The sequence below is a fragment of the Schistocerca americana genome, chromosome 6, assembly GCF_021461395.2.
Source record: "Schistocerca americana isolate TAMUIC-IGC-003095 chromosome 6, iqSchAmer2.1, whole genome shotgun sequence".
Taxonomy (NCBI): domain Eukaryota; kingdom Metazoa; phylum Arthropoda; class Insecta; order Orthoptera; family Acrididae; genus Schistocerca; species Schistocerca americana.
In genome coordinates, this window is record NC_060124.1 from 132,043,120 (window position 1) to 132,066,691 (window position 23,572).

At 44.7% G+C, this 23,572-nt stretch overlaps 1 protein-coding gene and 1 non-coding gene across 7 annotated transcripts in view; one reads left to right on the plus strand and one right to left on the minus strand.

Moving 5' to 3' along the window:
* The window catches only part of LOC124619560 (RNA-binding protein fusilli), a 775,817-nt gene that overhangs the window by 392,911 nt on the left and 359,334 nt on the right, over positions 1-23,572 (minus strand). The window lies entirely within an intron of this gene.
* Trnat-ugu lies at positions 13,943-14,016 on the plus strand. Its single transcript has one exon. It is a non-coding gene; the product is annotated as a tRNA-Thr (tRNA).

Here is a 23,572-nt window from a genome sequence, read left to right on the forward strand (position 1 = left end):
TATGATACTATAGTGAACTGTAGAGGATAAAAACTGAAGAGGAAGATAGAGATAGGAATACAGACAACAAATAATTGAGGACGAGGGTTGCAAGAGGGACTCTGAGATGAAGTTGGCACTGGAGAGGAATTCCTTGCGGGCCGCATCAAACCAGTCAGATGACTGATGACTCAAAAACAGGCAAAATAAACTCGGAACCGAACCGAGCAGTACTCAATGCATGCCTGCGGGCGAAGAGTAAAGTGAGCACTGATGATTTCAGCAGCACATACCGTACATGAACAGAACAAATCTTGTTTACAGTGCAAAACAGATACAAAAGTAAACGGGGTTAAGAAATCAAAGGAAATGCACACTTAGTCCGTAACGAGCCATTGAGGACTACAGGTACCTTATACCACAATACTCAAACTATGCTCGAACCACCTGCGAGGCTTCTGACAGTGGCGTTTGGGTCCACTCTGCATACGTGAACGTGTAGAGCGAGAGGGCGATGACTGCTCCAGTTGCGGGGCCGAGCGCCGGGCTGTGCAGCCGCGGTGGCTGCGCGCCACTCACCGGCCAGCGCTGGCGCTAGCGCCGCGGGGGAGGACAGAGTCCGTTCACGTTACTGCGGAGCCCGCAGGCCGGTTGCGACACGACGAGGCGGCAATAAAACCAACAGAGGCTCCTCCGCGGAATTCCCCGGTGCCCTCTCGCCACCTACATTCACTGCTCGCGCCGTTAACCAGGAAGCCAGCAGCGAGGCAGCGTCTACTGCGCGCCTGGCGCCGTCAAACAACAGGGTGCAGATACGCCGTCCTCCTCCGAAATACGCGATGAACGAACGAGCGATCAAACCTTATTACTGAGCACTGTAAGTGCCGTGTAAGCTGAGCAATAACGTAAAAAAAAAGCGCAGGAGTCAGCGTACCAAGGAACCCCTTATTTAGACGACTGGAGTTATTTCCTGTAGCACTCTTGTTCCTATGTCCGAACAGCACATCAGTGGAAGAAAAGGATCCCCTAACAAGATCCAAATCTATTTGTCGCTAAATATGGCTGTGGTAAGGTACCTTAACATGGAAAAATTTACGTTTCTGCAGTGGGAAAATAACCAACTTCAAATAAAGCAGTCCATTTTCTACAATATACAAGTATATGAAGATAATTACTGAAGTAACATATATGTTGACATCTTGGCATGTATTGTGAGGTCACATTTAATCTACAATATTTATAGCAAACACTGCCATTTCTTCGGCCTTGTTCGGATTCAACAACAGTGTGATCAGCAATTAATTTAATTACGGAGACCGTATCCAACACTTGAAAAAACAGTGCACCATCGTATGTTTCACGGAACCAAATGTCATTAGGTGTCGTTATAGCAGCCAAAGTTCTCCCTTATCAGGGTGGCGAGAGAGGGTTTGAATCACGCTCCTCCAAAACACGGACGACGTGCTACAACACTGCGCCGCCTTGATCCATGCAGAATGCCAAGGCCTCCCGCAGCACGAGATACGCTCGCGGGAGACGGGTGGGGAGGCGGTGGGCGGAGAGGGGTAAGACGGGAGAGGAGGGGGAGGGAGGCTGATTCTGTAACTACTGTCGTCTCTAAATCAAAGGTTCGTGTGATATAAGAGTTACTTTTACATCGTATTAAACTATAGGCCTGGTATTAACAGTAAGGGCCACGTCTGTTCGCGGAAATGGGTAAAACGTGTGCTTTACCTCAACATATCGAGGGCGGTGGTTGCAGTGCACTGGACTAGTATTCGGGATGATGGGCAATCAAATCTCCGTCTGGTTAGCCAGACTTAGGATCGCCGGGGTTTCTCTCAATAGGTTACAGCAAACGCAAGGATGTGTTTCCTTAAAGAGATCACGGTCGCTTTCCTACCCCACTTCACCAATCCGTGCCTGTGCTCTGTCTCTAACGACCTCGACGTTAACAGAAACTTAACCCTGATATTCCTTCGAACAACAGTATGACAGTAAAGCACTAAGATATTCGAGGCAACCTTACACGTGACGATATTTTATTTACGATCCCGCCCTTGCCAAAACAATGTAAACCATACCTTAAGTACGCAACGGTCTCAAGGGACATTGTAACTCCGATGATTACCAGAGGCAAGAGACTATCCCTAGACGGTCACGTATTTGGCTACCTAGCTGCAGCACCTCAGATATTCACGCAGGTACTGTCTGAATCAAGGCGACACGAACGAGTGTATTCTTACCAAGAGTACTAACCAGAAGTAAGTTCACTCTAAGGTTTATTATTCAGGAAACAAGCCCTGGGAACTTGCCATGTGGAACTTCTCATATCCTCTTCTTCAGTCGCGACATTATCATATATGACACCCGTAGGTTTCATTTTTTGCACGTGTACGCAACTCATCGTTGTCTAGCCTGTGGTTTCATATACGATAGATTTCACACTTAGCCAGTCACTTGTTCGTCATTCTGCCAACCACCAGGAGATGGTAGCACTGATTGGAAAGTTCAGATTGTCCAACTGCATAGCATGCCTCAGTGAAACAATAGTAAAGGTTTGATACCAAATATGTACTTTACCCTACCTTTAGATTACAGTAAACACAAGAAATATATTTATGCCCTTTTTTTGTAATAAAGCAATTTGAAATTGCGTGCTTTTATGGATAATTGTACTGTTTAAGTCTCATGTTATACGTGATACCAGCCATAAGATATTCACTATGGTTTTAAGAATGTATTGGAGTCACTGATTGATAACTATCGTTAACAAAAAGCAATGAACACAAAAGTAGGTCATTTGCAGCTTAAATACAGGGCTATTACAAATGATTGAAGCGATTTCATAAATTCACTGTAGCTCCATTCATTGACATATGGTCACGACACACTACAGATACATAGAAAAACTCAAAGTTTTGTTCGGCTGAAGCCGCACTTCAGGTATCTGCCGCCAGAGCTCTCGAGAGCGCAGTGAGACAAAATGGCGACAGGAGCCGAGAAAGCGTATGTCGTGCTTGAAATGCACTCACATCAGTCAGTCATAACAGTGCAACGACACTTCAGGACGAAGTTCAATAAAGATCCACCAACTGCTAACTCCATTCGGCGATGGTATGCGCAGTTCAAAGCTTCTGGATGCCTCTGTAAGAACCGTGCGGCCGCTACGGTCGCAGGTTCGAATCCTGCCTCGGGCATGGATGTGTGTGATGTCCTAAGGTTAGTTAGGTTTAAGTAGTTCTAAGTTCTAGGGGACTGATGACCTTAGAAGTCCTATAGTGCTCAGAGCCATTTGAACCATTTGAGCCTCTGTAAGGGGAAATCAACGGGTCGGCTTGCAGTGAGCGAAGAAACGGTTGAACGCGTGCGGGCAAGTTTCATGCGTAGCCCGCGGAAGTCGACGAATAAAGCAAGCAGGGAGCTAAACGTACCACAGCCGACGGTTTGGAAAAGCTTACGGAAAAGGCTAAAGCAGAAGCATTTCTTAAACAGGAGATTGGAAAACCGATGGATCGGTCGTGGTGGAGATCATGATCAACAATTCATGTCATGGCCTCCACGCTCTCCCGACTTAACCCCATGCGATTTCTTTCTGTGGGGTTATGTGAAAGATTCAGTGTTTAAACCTCCTCTACCAAGAAACGTGCCAGAACGGCGAGCTCGCATCAACGATGCTTTCGAACTCATTGATGGGGACATGCAGCGCCGAGTGTGGGAGGAACTTTATTATCGGCTTGATGTCTGCCGAATCACTAAAGGGGCACATATCAAACATTTGTGAATGCGTAAAAAAACTGAGTTTTTGTATGTGTGTGCAAAGCATTGTGAAAATATCTCAAATAATAAAGTTATTGTAGAGCTGTGAAATCGCTTCAATCATTTTTAATTACCCTGTATGTGCTCAGAGCTGAATAGGATATGCCGCGTAGTCGTGTCAAACACGTTATCAGTGCCCGACAATTTGAAAAGGGCATCATTGTGAGTCTACATCTAGCCTGCCGATCGAATCGTCCAATATCCACATTTGTGGGGCGTTCTAATGTGACGGTGGTCCTATGCAGGACTGCAAGTGAACGTGGGTGGCAAACATAGCCTCCTTCAAGGTTCCTTTCTACCGCACCTGAAAACCACAAGCATTGTACTCAAAGCACACCGTGGCCCCTCCACATCCGACAACAAGTAATGAAATCCCTGTAACATTCTGTGCCATCCCGCATCATTCCTCGGAGGCTAGCAGCAGCCGGACTAGGGAATTACCATCTTATGCGGAGACTGAACTTAGCGCCATAGAAAAGACGGCTTCGTTTGAAGTGGTGGTGTGAGAGGGGAGCATGGACTGCTGATGAATGGCTCTGCACTGTGTTCAGCAATGAACTGTTGTTTTGCAGTACCGTGGATGACCATCGGCCGCGGGTATGGCGGCGGCCTGGTTAACGGTCCCATTCTTCCCTTGTTTTGGAGAGGAACAGCGGTGTTACTCCTGACGTCATGGTGTGAGGGGTGAACTGGTATGACTTCAGGGAGCAGCTAGTAGTTGGTGACAACAGAACAGTACGTCTCGAACACGCTGCGTCCACATGTGTTCTCTCGCATGCATCAGCATCGTAGCTGCAGTTTTCAACAGGACAATACTCACACACATAATCAAGTGTCTCTATGAATTGTGAGCGTGATGTTGATGTACTCCCGTGGCCAGAAAGGTCCCCAGAGATATGTACCTGATAGAAAGTGTGTGGGACCAGCTCTGATGTCAACTCCGCCCCAGTATCAGTAGGTACCTCAGGCGAGGACACAACGCTTTGCGACACCCTTCCCAATCAAATTCTTGCTTGTATCCAGGGGAGAGGGGGGTATCGCCATCCTAAAAAGTGGGCCCGTACTACCAAATTATTCGTAAATGTGACTCAATTTTGCAATCAGTAACATAAACACGAAATACCCTCTCAACCCATTAAGTTTCATTTCGTTTTCTCCTCCCCTTGTGGGAGCCGAATTTTTTTCTGTAAGACAGGATAATAACGACAATATCGAATTTGTGAAAATTAATAAATGTCACTCGTATTAAAATTAAGTAATTTCCTCATTACCTTTCTGCCGAATGTGAGTGGTAATATTAACAGAAAAGTGTGAAAACATTACACAAGGAATCAATGTGGAGAAGTTCAAGGGTCAGAGGTAGGGCGAGTTATAGTAAAAAAAGATTAGCAGAAGAGATGGAGAAATAGAGACGGATGAGAAAAGCATTGACAGTTACAATGAGACAGGGTTACTGGTTCCCTGGTAGACAGGAGGAATTACGCTTACTCAGGAGTCTTGCAACGAATATGAATCTAGCAGCCGCCTACCCCACGGCTACCCTTACGAGATCAGTTCACCTTACATGGCACGGGACCTAATGTCTTAGATTCTAGCGTCCACTTCCAACTATTGGAATAGTGTTATTGAAGGAAGAGTTGAAATTAACTTATGCGCTGTTTGCATTAATGCCTTGAAAATACAGGGTGCTCACCTGTCGAAGTATCGGGGGCTGTCGGAGATGCCACCTGGCTACATTCCAGGAAGCTTTTGAACATTTTGTACGACGAGAGAAATTTTAAGGTTTTGGCTAATGAATAATCCTGTACTCAAATGATGCCGGACCTTTTAGTGTACTTACGCGCATTACGTTACTCTTATGCTGAGGTCTAGCTGCTTAACAGGCCGCCACACACGAGCGCATTTTAGCGGCGGGCCGCTGATATTCCGACGGATTATTTAACATCAGCAGTTTACGCCCGTGCGTTAGTGGCGACACAACCTTGACAACGTTACTCGCAGTTCTCGGAACCGGCGATGCGATCTCTCTGCGAGGCCCAAACGTACAGAGTTCTGCGACTTGCCTCGTTCAGGGAGTCCCTGAGCTTACGGTCAGCCAGATTCAGGTGGAATGGTGCGCAAGCACGAGAATGAATTGCTCTTAAGTCCCTAATACTTCATAAACGATTCGACATACCGAAACAAGATTTTGGCGAATCACAACACACACAGAGCAGAGTATTTTGCCGCATGGTACACAAGCGGAACTTTATCTACCGCTATATACGAGTAACTGTAGACTTTCATCGCAACAAGAGAAATACAAGTGTTACTCAAACTTCGCCACTGATGTCTCTGGACCAACGACCACGTCAAAAAACTGATACAATTGTACCATGAAATACCTTGTTTGTGAACATTGTCTCATGAACACAGCATAAACTAGAACGTAAAAAATAGGGCGTACGAACAGACGATTGGAACGTTTGCAGACAGTATTCCATGAGAACTGCAGTGTTATAAAAACTATACTACAAAATTTGAAATAAAGTTTCAGAAAAATCTTCATTTGTGTGACCATATTGTCAGCATCTGCTTTATAATAACTGAAGGTATTTTAAATCCGTCATTGCAACTAAGGTCAAGAAACAACAGTGCCAAAGGAGGGAACATCTTAACAACATGCAAGCAGACGGCGTTTCTTGATGCGAGCGAAAATTGAACATAATACATCGTAAATAACGTCGTCGTCGTCTTCTGTAACTGTTTTTTAATGTAGAAAGCAAACCAGATTGAAAATACGTTTCAGTAAAGATCACTGCTGGTGTAACAAGTTTCCATTAATTTACGTCTATGGTCACAAACTTCTTGTTAACAAGTTATCGGTTTCGGTCTATTATCTAGAATATTGGCACTTGAGCATATGTCAACCACTGTCTCGTAACTCTTCCTCTTTTGTCGTATTCTATTTCATCGCGTTTTATTACTGTAACGCCTTTTATACGTTATAAGCACATTACAGACTTCAACTATTGTATCCCCGTTTATTTTACGCTGTTCAATTAATCATTGAAAATTAGTGTATGCCTACATTAGCGACATCTGGTGAACTTAAAACACAAACATCTTGTGGCTACTGTACGGCAGCTTGTTTCCAACAGTAGTGCTACTGACAACATGACTCGTGCATATGTTATTTATATATATTTGACGATGCTAGTGCTGATTGTGCATTTGACATTTGGCGATGCCACTATGGCTGCAGTACATTAGGACTTTGTTTTTATAAAACAGGTATGCCTCTTCATACTTAAAGCGCACAAATGCATGTATACGTCAGTAGTACTTTTCATTGTGGTCTATTTATTCTTTTTAAGCTTTGGACATCTGTGAATGTATTTATGTTTTCCCATTTTTTGCTGCAGATTTGATGATGGTCATTATAGACAGAACCTGGTTATCTGTTAACAAAAAGTTTGTGACCATATACGTAAATTAAAGGAAACTTATTCTATATACGGGCCACTGTATTATCGCGACAATGTCACAGCTTGTGAAACTGCTAGTGTTTTACTTCAATAAAAGGAACAGGTTTTGGTTACAAAAACATACATTTTCTTGTAGATGTAATGATAAGATTTAAAATACCTCGAATAATTTCAGAAATACTGTGCAGGAGAGTGTATGCCTCTTGAAATAAGCGTAAAAGGATGCTTTGAGATGTATAAATCAACACTATAGTAACAGCCAACACAATGTTTCTAGTACTGTTTCCATTATTTCAGGCTATTACACACAACAGTTTTATGTCCAATAAAATGACATTAATCATTACTGTACTTTATAATGGCTCAAGAGTCTTTTCTTCAAAGCATATTGAATTTTCATAATTCTCGTCGGGATGCCCATGATTATGAATCAGATCTATTTATCTGAAATGTTGCCTTTAAACAATCGATTTTTGACACATTTTGTGCCATTTTCCTTTCGAGAAATATGAGCACATAGGGTACAAATCGCCGGTGACTGCCACAATTTTCTTCCTAGCGTGGTCCATACTTTCTCTCGAATATATCAACTACTTTCAAATTACGAAAACATACTACAAAAAATAAAAAGCCTACAAAAATCCCACTGTACTATGCACATGCAGTGAGACATTGCTGCAACTCCTGGAATACGTCGCTCGTGGCCTCTGACCTGTCGAGCATGCATGCACTGCAGTCCTAGGGCCGCGACTATATCATGAAACTCCGCCGATTTACGGCAGACACGAGCGGATCCGGCCTGCGGGCATATCGAGAAACTACATTCGACGGGCGGGGCCTGCAGGTAAGAGACAACGGGCCTCAGATAGGCGGCCCGGATCCGTCCGATATAACCGCGCACCTGGCGCGTCGCGGAAATCCGCTAATCTCTGGACCATACGTGTACCATCTACGAGGCCGTCTCCATTTCGTAACTAGTTTCTACCGGTTACCTCCCTGCGCGGTACTGTGAGCAGACTTAGTGCTGCATGTCGTTCACGTCATTATCTTTGCTTGTGATGATGGCGTCGCAGTCGCTCCCCGCCCTTACCCTCCACAAGCAAAAAAAGATATATGAAGTCCTTTCCCTAGGAAGTCTTCAATACAGTCGCATGTTTGTATGTACGTATTTTGCTACGCGACGGTGGGGAACTGTATCATAGGCTTTCTGGAAAAAACAGCGTCGAACAGAGCTCCGGCATCTTCCATCTCAATCTCAATATTACTTTCACTGGTAAGCATGCCTACTGCAGATCTTTTCACAGGTGACGCCCGTTAGCCGCAGAGTAGCCTTACACCAGCAGGCAGCTGGCCGTAGGCGGACTACTGCAGACGCGCCTGCCCCTGCCCCCACCCCCGACATACGGCACGCCCTCGCGGGGGCGGGGCCGGTGCTCTCTAGCATGGCATTGCCAGCGGGTCGCACGTGTTACTGCTATCAGGCTCCACGTGGTAGTCAATAAAAACCAACATGCTCACTAGTGTAAACACTAACACACTGGCAACACTTCAAATATCTGCTTTAAAACGACGTTTCAGTTTTTAGATTATGCTAGCACGTTACAGTGAATATCAGTATTGTCGAAATAGAATTTTTACCACTCCAAACTGCCTATTTATCAGACTCATAGTTTCTTTAAATTGTATAGGTACTAACAAGACTGAGACGAACTGTTCGTTTCATAAATGACTACATTCCAGTAAGCACAAGTTCTCCTTCTCCGGCATCGTATACAGGATTGATTCAGTTTATTTTCACTGCCTCCTTGACGCGCACGTAAATACGGGTATTTTGTTTCAGTTTATCTACACATGTCAAGCATATACATGGCAAAGCATAGATGTGAGAATTTTACTGTTGGTGGAAAATAGTGTGGGTTTACCATTCGGACAGGTTTAGTGCGGACCACCTCCGGTATATGTTATTGCCTAAAGCTTTCGCGCTATACGGCTCCTAATACCATGGAGGTTATTCCCAGTCGTATAATGTCCTTTCACCGTGTCCGCCCTCCTATACATGGTGTTCCAAGAGCTACCTGTTATCAGCACACTTATTTTCAACATACTTCCCGTAACACTTCATTTCGAACGCTGTAATACTTTTACGCTTTTCTCACATCCGATGATTGGCGTATATGTGACACTGTGCTTCAGACGTACTTTCTCAGCAATTTCTTCCTATAATTAAGGCCTATTCTGGGGGGTACAGACTTCTTTTAGCGAGTAACACTCTCTTCGATTTTGATAGTCTTCTTAATATATCCCACTTGCTTCTTTATGCGTTCTTTATCTTCATCTTCATTTCGTTTACTGCGTGGTCTCCCGTCCTGATAAGTTTATCACTAGTCTCATTTCTACAGCTCCTAATCTCTTATCTTTCTTTGGTTTATTCTCAACCTCTGTTCTATGTCCATTAGACTATTCATCCCATTCTATAGGTCCTGTAATTTCCCAGTTTCACTGAGGATAGCAATGACATAACAGGATCTTACCGTTGATAACTTAGGCCTTTAATTTTAATCCCTGCTCTGTACCTTTGTTTTAGTCCCGTCATTGCTTCTTCGAATAGAGGTTGAACAGGGCGCGAGGCAGACTGCAATCCTTGCATTATGCTCTCTTTAATCCCAGTACAGGGTGATTCAAAAAGAATACCACAACTTTAAAAATGTGTATTCAATAAAAGAAACATAATATAACCTTCTGTTATACATCATTACAAAGAGTATTTAAAAAGGTTTTTTTTCACTCAAAAACAAGTTCAGAGATGTTCAATATGGCCCCCTCCAGACACACGAGCAATATCAACCCGATACTCCAACTCGTTCCACACTCTCTGTAGCATATCAGGCGTAACAGTTTGGATAGCTGCTGTTATTTCTCGTTTCAAATCATCAATGGTGGCTGGGAGAGGTGGCCGAAACACCATATCCTTAACATACCCCCAATAAGAAAAAATCGCAGGGGGTAAGATCAGGGCTTCTTGGAGGCCAGTGATGAAGTGCTCTGTCACGGGCTGCCTGGCGGCCGATCCATCGCCTCGGGTAGTTGACGTTCAGGTAGTTACGGACAGATAAGTGCCAATGTGGTGGCGCTCCATCCTGCTGAAATATGAATTGTTGTGCTTCTTGTTCGAGCTGAGGGAACAGCCAATTCTCTAACATCTCCAGATACTGTAGTCCAGTTACAGCAGCACCTTCGAAGAAAAAGGGACCAAAAACTTTAGTCAACAGCGCCTCAAGCGAACAAATGTACAACTAAATGAAACTTTATAGCTCCCTTAGTTCGCCGACAGATAGTGCTTAGCTCTGCCTTTTGTCGTTGCAGAGTTTTAAATTCCTAAAGTTGTGGTAATCTTTTTGAATCACCCTGTATTTCTATTGTGCTTTTCTGTTGTGTTTAGTCCCCTTGCGGTTCTTCTTTGTTCCTGTATGAACTGCGCATCAACCATCTTTCTCTATAACTTATACCTGTTTTACTACATCGACAAATCCTATGAAAAGATCAGTTTTTCTGACGTCCTGCCTCCTTAAAGAAGTGCAACCTAACAAATGACTACAGTGCAACTGCTTTTTCTAAAGCCGTACTGATCATCATCTAATTGTACCATTGCACCATATCCCGAACTTTTCGTTCTATGCTTCTATTCAGCAACTTTAATATAAGAGTTGTTAATGCCACTGTGTGTTAGTTAGCGGATCTATCAGCCTTTGCTATCGCTGAGACTGTGTGCGTATTATTTCTCCGAAACTCCGACGCCTGATCTCCAGTTTCACTGATTTTACACATTAACTCGAATAATCTTTTTGCTGTCATGTTATCAATGAACTGTGACCAGTCTGACTAAGCGGAAGCCTGTATTTCCGATCGTGCATCACAATTTATCGTTAAGTTTGAACTTGCAATGGACATTATTCGTTCCGCCGGCTTTGCCAATGCCGCAGCAATACGCAATATGGAGTGTGGCAGTAACGGGGGTAATACAGTAAAAAGTTGAAGCTAGTTCGGTTTTTGAGGCATATCTGGTAACAACCTGTCCACCAAAGATAGTTGTGGGCGTTTTGAGTACCGATCTCTCTCAGTTTTAATTGCTTACATAAATTTTAAAATTTGAGAAGTACCTGTCTAACCCTCATAGAGACAGCTTTTCAAAAAATATTGGAAATCCAAGAACTTAAGCTGATGGATTGCGATGCAAAGTCTTGATCACACTGAACCAGCTGTTCAACCTGTGGGCCCTACCGAAATTGGACATCACGGCAGGACTGCTGGCACCGCTCAGGTGTCGCCGTACGAGACTCCAGAAGAGACGCCAAAGGAATGCCATCAGTCTTCGTTCAGCAGAAGAGATAGTAGCTTTGTGTGCAAGTTCCAAATAAGAAGCCAATGCAAAAAAACAAGATCTCGGTGAATTACTTCGTTGCTGACTGGGACATAAACGAGTTATTTCATACGTTCTATAATGTTTTAAGAAATTACAGTACTACATTTTCCACTTTTGTGAGAATGTCAGTACGTTCATTTGACGAGTTAGTTGAGATATTCCGAGATTATCTGACGAAAAAGGACACTTAACGAAAGTTGTCTCACAAGAGGAAAATATTTTCGTGACCTGTCTAATCGGTAGGTAATTACTTGTTGTCTGCAGTGATAATTACCGTTTTAGTTGCAACTTACGTAGGCCTATACATAGAAGTGATTTGTTAGTTTATATTTGAAGAGTTGGTTATTATAAACTGAAACTGACTTTACGAATGTTTTAGACAAATATTAGGAAACCTGCCTCATTTGTTTACATAGTTTATCTCTTGAAATAATTGTAGCATGTCTGACGTATTGGACCCACTAGCGTAACTGTCTAGTGCAGGGAATGTAGTTGAGCTATTTCAGTCTGGAAGTAGGTTTTGAAAGTAACCTCCATAGCTTGGATAGTAAAATGTGCTTTCTCTGTGGTGTAAAGTTCTCGTGATTGGAGTGGGTCATCAGGAAAAGGCTGCGAGTAAATTAGGATCAATAATTTTCAGTCTCCAGCTGGCCCGAGTCTAGAGTTCTAGAGTGTGCGTAACTGGAAGTACTTTTAACGTGATTATAACGTAGACGGGCTTATTCTTTGAACTTGGCTTCACTTACGAAGTTAATAATTCCCTACACTTTTTTTTCCAGTTCGCGTTTTGGGCAGTTCTGAGATAGTGTGTCCGTAGTAGCTCACCTCATCTGAATCTCGCAGATAAAAGATTCGTTGTCATAAGTATCTGTAGCGCTCACGTGGGCGAAAATAACTGGGTACGGGTGAGTGGAAGGTATTGCTTGGCAGGTCTGCTGGAGTGGCCGTATATCGCCGTGTATTTCGCTGGCAGCGCCGCCAGCGGCCACCTCAGGTAGATGCCAGGTACGGGAGGCTCCAAGAGCGTCCCATATTCCTGTCGCCTCTGCCGTGGCGTCCCAGTGCGCTATACTTGACACTTGTGCTGTCATTGTTGATCACCGTCCACATGACAAATATTTTAAGTCGCTGTTAACTCAGTGTATGTCTTGAGGCAAATCGGCGTGTGTAACCTCTGAAAAGTTGAAAATTCCGTATCAAGAGAATGTTTTTCGTTGGCACAAAGCATTTTTTGGAAGGCCGAGAACAGCTGAAAATGGACCTCGCTTAAGGAGAATTTCAATTTCAAAAACCGACGAAAACGTCGAACGGGTGCGTGCTTCTGCGAGGTCAGATCGGCGTTTAACAGTAAGGATGGCGTGTGACACGTCACGCCCCATGTGACACATTCACTTCTACCACGGAATGTTTGACCTCAGAAGGCATTCCTGCTGTTCCACAGCCCCCTATTAATCTGGTAGTAGTTCTTCAGACTTTTTTCCATTTTCCCAAATTGAAAAATCCGTTAATGGGACGTCATTTAGGGACTCTGGAGAAAATTCAGAAGAATGTGACTGACATGTTAAACGGCCGTACCAGCTGAAGCCTTTCAGCGCTGCTGCCAAGATAGGGAACGACTCCGCCGTTGACTAGCTACCGAAGCTAATTACTTTGAAAGGGACAACAGTTTTCTGAAAAAATAAAACAAAAACTTTGGTAGATAAAAAATAAGTGTCTCATTACTTTTCTCACATAGCTGGTATGTTTGGTTTGGTAGAAAATGTTGGTAACACTCTGGGGGTGTGCCCGTGCGAGCAAGTTCTGAACAATAAGTCGCGTCTTCGTCTACATGCTTACTCGGACAGTATGAAAAAGCTTCTGCACGGGCTTACAACGATTCGTTTTACCGTTCAATATCGTACCTCGTACCCACTGCCAATCAGCGGATGGACTTCCGGAGTACTGAAGTAAGGGCAGCATTTTTTTTTTGCTATGTAGTATATATAGTCAGTTACCTCACTGTTTTTTTGTCTAAACCGAAGTCTTCGCCTACCATTGTAATAAATATATTGCTCTATATGGCTCTCCGGCCATTTGACTATCTTCCGTGCGGATGCACTAACAGTACCCGAACTCTTACGGGAATCGGCAAAATGCCGCGAGTAATGAGTAGAATGGGCAGACACACTATGAATATAGTGCAGGACAATAAGTTGGGAATGTGGGTCTCACGAGAGCGTGCCAGAGATAAGTCCCTGCAGTCGCACTATCTTCTGTGTCCTCGGTGGCTCAGATGGATAGAGCGTCTGCCATGTAAGCAGGAGATTCCGGGTTCGAGTCCCGGTCGGGGCACACATTTTCAACTGTCCCCGTTGACATATCAACGCCTGTCTACAGCTAGGGGTATTCATTTAATTGTAATTTCAATATATTCCTTTACTGTAAACGGCTTACTCGTACTGCACGCCTCCAGCGCTCAGCAACACGCACATATCGTCTGCATGAAGGAAGCCTCTCGCCAGCAGTAGTCAAACAGCAGAACGTGAAGCGGACAAGTCCCTCCGAGCGCAGTAGTTGCGGGGCAGCGACGGCCACCTGTCGCTGGCGCATGCTAATGGGATGATGCTAATAACTGCTGCTGAGGACTTCTGGGCAGCGGTGCGTGGCACCTGCGCTCTCACCTCCGCCACACGCACATTCCCAATTAACAGGCGGCGTCACGCGCCGCCACACCGCACCGCGCTCTGATTTCAATCTGCGCCGGACACCTGCGTTTCCATTACCAGCAAGCACGCTAGTAAACTACGCTGCTGCGAAAAAAGGGATGCAAAAAGACGAACGTACTATGAGGAAAGCATTCGACTTTTTATGCACAGAGAAGAGACGGTGAGGAACGGTTAAAAATGGAGACTAATGATGATGACGATGATTACCATAATAATATCATCATCATCATCATCATCATCATCATCATCATCATGCATAGGTGGCACCCTCACAAATGTTCCTTCGCTTCTGACGAGCACTCCACTACGGTTACTGTTGTGAGGTTGTTCGTCCTATCACTTCTCCATTTTACTGACGAATGTATGTCGCGTGCTTCCTTAACGTGTATTTTCTCCGTAGCAAGTCTGCATATTACAGTGTGTATGGAATCCAGAAAAGCCTTATTTCATATATGTCTTTGAGGTGTTCTTCCTTAGACTCCAAAGAAGATTCCTGACACGCAACAAGTGTACCGTGTAAACTGAAGGATTGCCAACCATCATGAGTTAGCACTAAAGACTGCAAGACGATGCTACTGTTGCGAAATGCTGATAACATCCTTTTACGAAGGGGCCTGTACGTGGAGGTGACTCCCAGGAAGACAGAAGCATGTCATCAGGAAAAAACACTATAATACTATGGATTCAGTCGCTACAGTTTTTCACTTCATTGTAGACGATGCCTTCAACCCCACGTTCCGATACACTGAATTAATATGTCATGCATCAAATTCCATGCGAGCTACACTGGAGACAAGTTTGCTAGAGATCAGTTCGGGTCACTGAGCACGTCAAGCCGTCAACTACGAATTTCTTACAATCACGAATCACTAATTCTTGCTTTGAGAACGGGACCAATATCATATGAGACAAAAAATATCCGAATGCCCTGCCAGTAACTAATTGTCCAAACGCAAAACTGAAAAACTACAACTATACACGTTATAGAATTTGTGTGGTGACTACACACACACACACACACACACACACACACACACACACAAACTGCCATGCCATGTAACGCGACATCGGCATATGAAGCATCCTTCCACTATTCCATAATTAATGCGGCGACATCGCAAATAGCAGAACTCTTGAGTTCAGTCATTCGTTCTTATTGCTAGAAGTTTATGGAATGTGGAACAACAATAAAAACCTGTACTCCGATTAAAATTACTTGATAGTTGACGTGTATCACTTGCCACTGCAGTGTTGCCACATCGGCTGCTGGCTACCGTTCCGTTATACGTGATACGCACAAACACGGCAGGTCACTTCACAAATGCTGTTAATGTGTAACGCGGAGCCAAGTTGGAAGCGGTTCGCCGCGAGGTACAACGAAAATACGAGAGGCTCTGTTGACAGCTGTAAAGTGGCCAATGACTGAACTGCGGCAGACGACGCGTTTCGTGAAGCTTCATTCAAAACTCATGTCCTAACCTAACCACAACCTTGTGATGTGCACCCCAGAAAACGGCGATCAACAATCAGCGGCAGAACTAAAATAACGATCGCTTTGTTCACGGCCATGAAACCCCCACGAACAAACTGAAGACACAAGAACTTCAGTTTCAGCGCTAAAAAATAAACTGTAATCTCTAGCTATCGTTCACTGGTGATCTGAAACTATTCTCACACCGGTTACACGAACCGACGAGCAGTTCTGGTTGGCAATTGGTTGCAGATTATACGCAATACAGGCAGAGTCTAAACGAAAAAAACGATGATAGGAAGAAAAGCAAAACAGTCAGTACACTACTAAAAACGACACCCAAAGTATTAGAAGAAAAAACATTTAAAGCAATTAACTGAATAAAAATGATGGAAGTCTTAATTAGATGTGGAAATACAAAAAATGTTCGCTTCATTTGATGAGATTCGAAACCTACGACCTTCTTCACGACATGTCTATACCCCAACCGCTGTGCTATGCCACTATGCTGCATAAACTTTTTACATTTGTGACTTTGGTGCCCGAGCAGCTTTCAAAAATTTGATATCACGTGATGTCGTGCGAAGCTTATCTCATGCAAGCCGATCATTGTGATTATAATTGTATTTGCGACGCTGAATCGCGTAAGAATCTAGTAGTGTTTAACTGCGCTGAGTATGATACGTATATGTATCATTAGCATCGTGGAGTATGTGTGTGTGGGGGGGAGGGGGAGGAGGAGGAGAGGGGACTTCCGTGTTGTTATCTGTGACGAAATACGAAATAAAAGAAACGGATCCACACACATCAAGTAAGCAGGGAAAAGGTGAAGTGACCAATTGTTGTGGCAGTTTGGCAACGGCGAACGGTTCGGGCATAAGGTTGTGCGCTTTGAGTGGAGAAAACCAGCTCCAATGCATGAAGTGTCATTGGCGGAGCGTTCCAAGTGACCTCTGCAAAGTATCTGCAGTAATGGAACGACGTGAGAGGGTAAATACTGCAAAGCGAGACCAAGGTATGAGTACAGGACATAGGTTCAAATGGCTGTAGGTTTCGAGAGTTAAGTAGAGATGAGACTTGCACAGCACAGAGTAACATTGAGAGCATAAAACCAGTATTTGGACGCAACACCACACCAGACACGCGCTGAATGCACTGCTGTATGCTAAGACTACGTCGGTAAAGACTTTTTCAGCTACTCCCATCAGCCACCTCGCCGACAGTCTAGTGACAGCGCGCGTACCGTAGAGGATGTGGACCTCAGGCCACCATGTCCACGTGACCGTGACCTTGCGAGGCCGTCCGGCAGCTCCAACGGTCGCCGCCGCCTATTCTCATGCAGATGGCCCTGACGTGCGACTGCCATACCAACGGCTGCAGTTCTCCAGAAATGTCTGCTGATTGCTGTTCCCTTCTACATTTATTTATCACCTTGCTCAGCCGCCCCCGCCCCCTCCCCCAATCTCACACTGTCCATTATTTTCTTAATGTAGAGCCAGTACAACAGACGTCGATAACTTGTCGGTAAAACAGAATAGCTAACAGCCAGCAGAAAACGCCATTCGATCGGCCTTTGTACCTCCGTCAGTTTAATAAAGCTCATCACCCCTAAATCGAATGACAGGCCGTACACACAAGTAGTATTACACTTTATCTCGCAATTCGTAACATTTCTCCATGGATTCTCACTCGGATTTCCGCCTGTATCCCACGCAGAACTCATGTAGGATGGATCCTTATTGAACTGTATGTATCTACGTGTATTCAATCAAAATTTTTTGTTGGATCTTTTGCAGGCTTGTTGCTTCGCTTTCCCAATAACTCATGAAAAGTAATTTTCTTCACAGTTCGTCGGGCACAGTGGTCTGTGCCAAGATATAGATATGTGAACGATATTTTGGAAATATTCATCAAAGAACACAGTGTAGGATCACCATGAATTTCGTATCACAACATACTGAAGTTATTAAATTTATCCTTATGTCTGCCTCTTTCTTCTCTGGCCACTGGACTGTCGCTTATCGTCTGTACGGTACTGTAGAATGACATAAAACATAGCCACCGCCATGGAGACTGAAGTCCGATTCGCTCACTTCAGGCGATAAGTAGCCACCCCTCCACATGCCAAGCCCATCCATCTGGGCATTGTATGTTTCGACATCGGAGAAAGGTTTGCGACACTGAAGGTCGTTCTTCTTTACCAAGTGTTTCCTAAACTAACTTCTTATGAGCCTCTCATTTGACGATTCTGTCCCTCCTCAGAGGTGTATGAGCGAAACTATTCTTCACAAATTCAGTTTTCTCGTCTACGAAACAACTATTAAAGATCATATGCTTCAGTACACTGAGCTAGAACTCAAACAACACACTGGCTGCTACTCTAATGGGGGCTAAATTCTGAGAGGATTCCAAATTAGTAAGTCACGTGCATTGAGTTTTCTGGTACATTGTTACAGAGAAATTAATACTTAAAAATAATTACTTTGTGGCTTCACCTGTCAACGTAGTTTTTGTCCATTCGTGACCATTCAGATTGAAACCCACCAAGAACCCTATGTAAACATTAGGATATCAGTATTAAAAAAGCGACACCTTTCAAGTCGAAATTATATCTGGAACTACGGACTAATAACAGCACACCAATTTAGAGATGGTTTTATTTCAGTGGTAATAGAACTTGCTACTGAACATTCACCACATCCAGTAACTGAAGCAGAAAAAGAATCGTCAACCGATGACGTAATGTTATTTTGCAGTGTATACATTATGGTCTGGATCAGAACGATGTCTGAGTACCTCTTTAAATAGTGACGACAGAGCAGTGAACCCCAACTGACGACAGTATTCTCCTAATCATAGACGTGGAATATTATTCCTTAAGTGAGGAATTACCCTACGACTCAGTACACAATTACAAACAGCCAAAATAGCCATTAGCGCCCACTTTGTTTATTAGGATGTTCTATAGCAACAAGTATCGCAATGTTCTGGCCCACGGCGAACTTAGTAAACTCAAGTACCTAAATGAATCTCATTATGTCACGAATGCCTATTACAGTTTAGACATTCTAACCTAGCTCGGAGATGAGTCACAGTATACCTATACCGCAAACAAAACAGTTGCACTAAGCTTTTGCTGATGCTCCTGTCTTAATAGCATTTGGAAGCTGGAAACCTACTTTTGCCAAAACTATTGTAAAAACGCAGTTGGATATATTAAAGTCTAAAACAAATAGTGTTGTTCACCCATGAATGTTTCTTCTTTAAGTTTTACAAGTAATAATTTCTTCATGGAGCTACTGACCATCGATTGGCGATGGTCACCATGAACCACACTGAGATGACAAAGTCCCGGGATAGCGATATGTAAACATATAGATAGCGGTAGTATCGCGTACACAAGGAATAAAATGACAGTGCATTGGTGGAGCAACCATTTGCATTCACATGATTCAAGTGGAAGTTGTCCCACGTGATTATGGTCGCACGACGGGTATTAACAGATTTTGAATGCGGAATGGTAGTTGGAGCTATTCGCATGGGACATTTCTACGATGTCGCCTGCACCCCATCGCCTGGGCTCGCGAGACCATGTCGACTGGACTCATGGCGACTGGAAAACCGTGGTCTTATCAGCTGAGTCTCGATTTCAGTTGGTAGGGGGTGATGGCAAAGTTCGATGGTGGCACAGACCCCACGAAACCATGGGCAACAGAAGTTGTCAACAAGGCGCTGAGCAAGGTGGTAGTGGTGGTGATCGTTCCATAATGGATGGGCTGTGTTTACATGGAATGGACTGTGTCCTCTGGTGCAGCTGAAGCGATCACCGACTGGAAATGGCTACGTTCGGCTACTGGGAGACCTCTTGCAGCCAGCAACGGACTTTATGTTCCCGAACAACAATGGAATTTTTATGGAATACAATGCGTCATGTAACCGCTCCAAAATTGCTCGCGATTGGTATGAAGAACATTCTGGGCAATTCGAATTAATTATTTGGCCGTCCAGATCAGCCGACACGAATCCCACGAACATTTAGGGGACACAATCGAGAAGTCAGTTCGTGCACAACATGTCTAATTGCCTCTCTGCAGCGTAGGCACTCTTGAGAATGGCATCACAGCCCACACAAATGAGGTAAACCACTACATCGTGAAGTATCTACATCTACATCCATACTCCGCAATCCACCATACGGTGCGTGGCGGAGGGTACCTCGTACCACAACTAGCATCATCTCTCCCTGTTCCACTCCCAAACAGAACGAGGGAAAAATGACTGCCTATACGCCTCTGTACGAGCTCTAATCTCTTATCTTTGTGGCCTTTCCGCGAAATATAAGTTGGCGGCAGTAAAATTGTACTGCAGTCAGCCTCAAATGTTGAGAAACGAACCTCTCAATTTAACAGGATTCCTCTGTGGTCTATAATGCTGCGAATATGAGGTGCTCTCGAATAGATCATGATGCCATAACATCACGCCCACCATATATTCACGTGATTATCTTCCGCCCCCCCCCCCCCAACCAACTAGCGCCCAGAATTGCTAGTCACTCTGAATGGGGACTTATCTGCTAAATTCATACTGGCTCACTGTCGTCGTTCTGAAGCGTGACGTACAGTCCGAAATTGCATTTCATCGAGGTACTGAGTGGGAGTCATTGAATAAACCGCACAGATTTCTGGAAATACCATCCGACATTCTTAATTGGTTCTAGATTCTCATTTTCTTCAGCGGGACAATTCATCACTCGTCTCTGCGTTCTCTACTCTTGGAGAGCACGACGAATATGCATCGCTGTTCCTTTCTCCAGCGCTGTTTTCAGTCGCGGAATGAATGTCACTTCCGTTGCACTTGCCGAAAACAAGTTGTGTGTTTCAAACAGAGTACCGTCTTCCTCGATAATCAGACTCATTGTAACACTACTCCAAAACTAGCTTCTTCCACCTTGACGTCGTCAGGCTACGCTACGAAGCAACCGGTCACAACTACTTTTCCATATATAGAAGCAAAGTAAATTTTAATGGTGTGCTGTCGGGTGGTTCATTTGCCCGCACAACATTTCGAAGACCGACCCAGTCGTAGTCTTCGCGTGCTACGAGCTATGTAACGCGTCCTCGCTGCTGGATTGGTTGGTTGGTTTGATTGTTAAAGGGACCAAACTACGTGGTCAAAAAAGCTTAACACACGAGGGACAACAGAAGACAAGAAAAGCACAGACATACAAGAAACAGGCAGAAGAGCTTAAACCAGTAGAGCAGATGTCTTGGGCTAGCTGATCACGAGGATAAAAAAGGATGAGCCAGCCACTCTGCAACACATTAAAATCTCTAACCTAAAAGTACTAGAGTAGAAAGCACAGTAACTAAAACTTAAACCGAAGAAAAAAACCAGCGTACGTAGAAAACGTAAAATCAAGGTAGCAGTGGAGGCATCGTTTCCTAAAATCGAAGGAAGGGAGTCAGGGAGATTAAAATTCCTTCTTAGAGCGGCTAGATGTGGACAGTCCACCAAAAGGTGGACGACTGTCAAACGGGAACCGCAGCGACAACATGGTGGGGCCTCAAGCCGGAGAAAATAGCCATTTGTCAGCCATGTGAGGTCAATGCGAAGGCGGTAGAGGACCACAGAGTCCCTGCGAGAAGCCCGCAGGGAACACTGCCACGCACTTGTGCGCTCCTTGATGGCGGGGAGTTTATTGGGCGTAACTAAGCTACGCCATTCAGCATCCCGAGAACTTTGCGGCGTAACACCGATCGGAGGTCAGGTTCGGGTACCCCAATCTCCAGAAGCGGCTTACGAGTGGCCTGTCTGGTCAGCCTGTCAACAAGCTCATTTCAGGGGATTCGAAGACGACTGAACGACCAGATCCTTCAAGGGCAGAAACCGACTCCTGGATAGTTGATACCAGAGGATGGCGTGGGTAGCACTGATCAATGGCTCGTAAACCACTCAACGAATCACTGCAGACCAGGTAGGACACACCTGGGCAGGAACGAATATGCTCAAGGGCACGAGAGATGGACACCAGCTCGGCTGTGAAGACACTGCAGCCATCCGGCAAGGAGCGCTGTTCGACATGCGCCGAGTGAGCATAGGCAAAGCCTATCAACCAGTGAGCCGTCGGTATGGATGACTTCAGAACCCTGGGACGTGTCAAGGATCGATAAAAAGTGACTACGGAGCGCTTCAGGAGGAACGGAGTCCTTATGGAATTGCGAAAGGTCCAGGCGTACTGTCGGCCGAGGCATACACCACGGAGTCGTATGTGTATGGACCCGTACGAAACGCTGTAAAGGAAATGACTCTAGTCCAGACAACAGGGAACGGACACGTACAGCGATCGTTATTCCTGACTGAGGCCGCCGTTCCGGGAGATGAACCACTGTGTTCGGGAACAAAAGACGGTAATTTGGATGCTGAGACGAGCTATGGACGTGCGCTGCATAGTGGGCGAGCAGTTGGCGCCGCCTGGTGTGCAATGGAACGACTCCAGCCTCCACTAGTAGACTGGTCACTGGACTGCTTCGAAAAGCGCCCGTCGCTAGACGGACCCCGGAGTGGTGCACAGGATCAAGCAACTTCAATGCTGAGGGTGCTGACGAACCATACGCTACACTCACATAGTCAAGTCGTGACTGAACTAGGGCTTTGTAGAACCGCACCAATGTAGAGCGAACTGTTCCCCACGTGGTGTTGCTCAGGCAGCGGAGGGCGTTAAGATGACGCCAGCACTTTTACTTTTAAGCTGACTAATGTGGGAAAGCTATGTTAGCCAGGCGTCGAAAACCAGTCCTAAAAAGCGATACGTTTCGACTACCCGCAGTGGGTAGCCATCAAGAAAAAGTGCAGAGTCAGGATGGACTGTCCTTCGCCGACAGAAGTGCAGGTCTTGGCGGCAGAAAAATGAAACCCATGGGCGAGAGCCCGTGACTGCGCATTCCGAATGGCTCCCTGAAGTGGGCGTTCAGTAACACCAATGGTGGTGGTGGTTGTTGTGGTCTTCAGTCCTCAGACTGGTTTGATGCAGCTCTCCATGCTACTCTATCCTGTGCAAGCTTCTTCATCTCCCAGTATCTACTGCAACCTACATCCTTCTGAATCTGCTTAACGTATTCGTCTCTTGGTCTCCCCCTCCAATACTAAACTGGTGATCCCTTGACGCCTCAGAACATGTCCTACCAACCGATCCCTTCTTCTAGTCAAGCTGTGCCACAAACTTCTCTTCTCCCCAATCCTATTCAACACTTCCTCATTAGTTATGTGATCTACCCATCTAATCTTCAACATTCTTCTGTAGCACCACTTTTCGAAAGCTTCTATTCTCTTCTTGTCCAAACTATTTATCGTCCATGTTTCACTTCCATACATGGCTACGCTCCATACGAATACTTTCAGAAACGACTTCCTGACACTTAAATCTATAGTCGATGTTAACAAATTTCTCTTCTTTAGAAACGCTTTCCTTGCCATTGCCAGTCTACATTTTATATCTTCTGTACTTCGACCATCATCAGTTATTTTGCTCCCCAAATAGCAAAACTCCTTTACTACTTCAAGTGTCTCATTTCCTAATTAATTCCTCAGCATCACCCGATTTAATTCGACTACATTCCATTATCCTCGTTTTGCTTTTGTTGATGTTCATCTTATATCCTCCTTTCAAGAAACTATCCATTCCGTTCAACTGCTCTTCCAAGTCTTTTGCTGT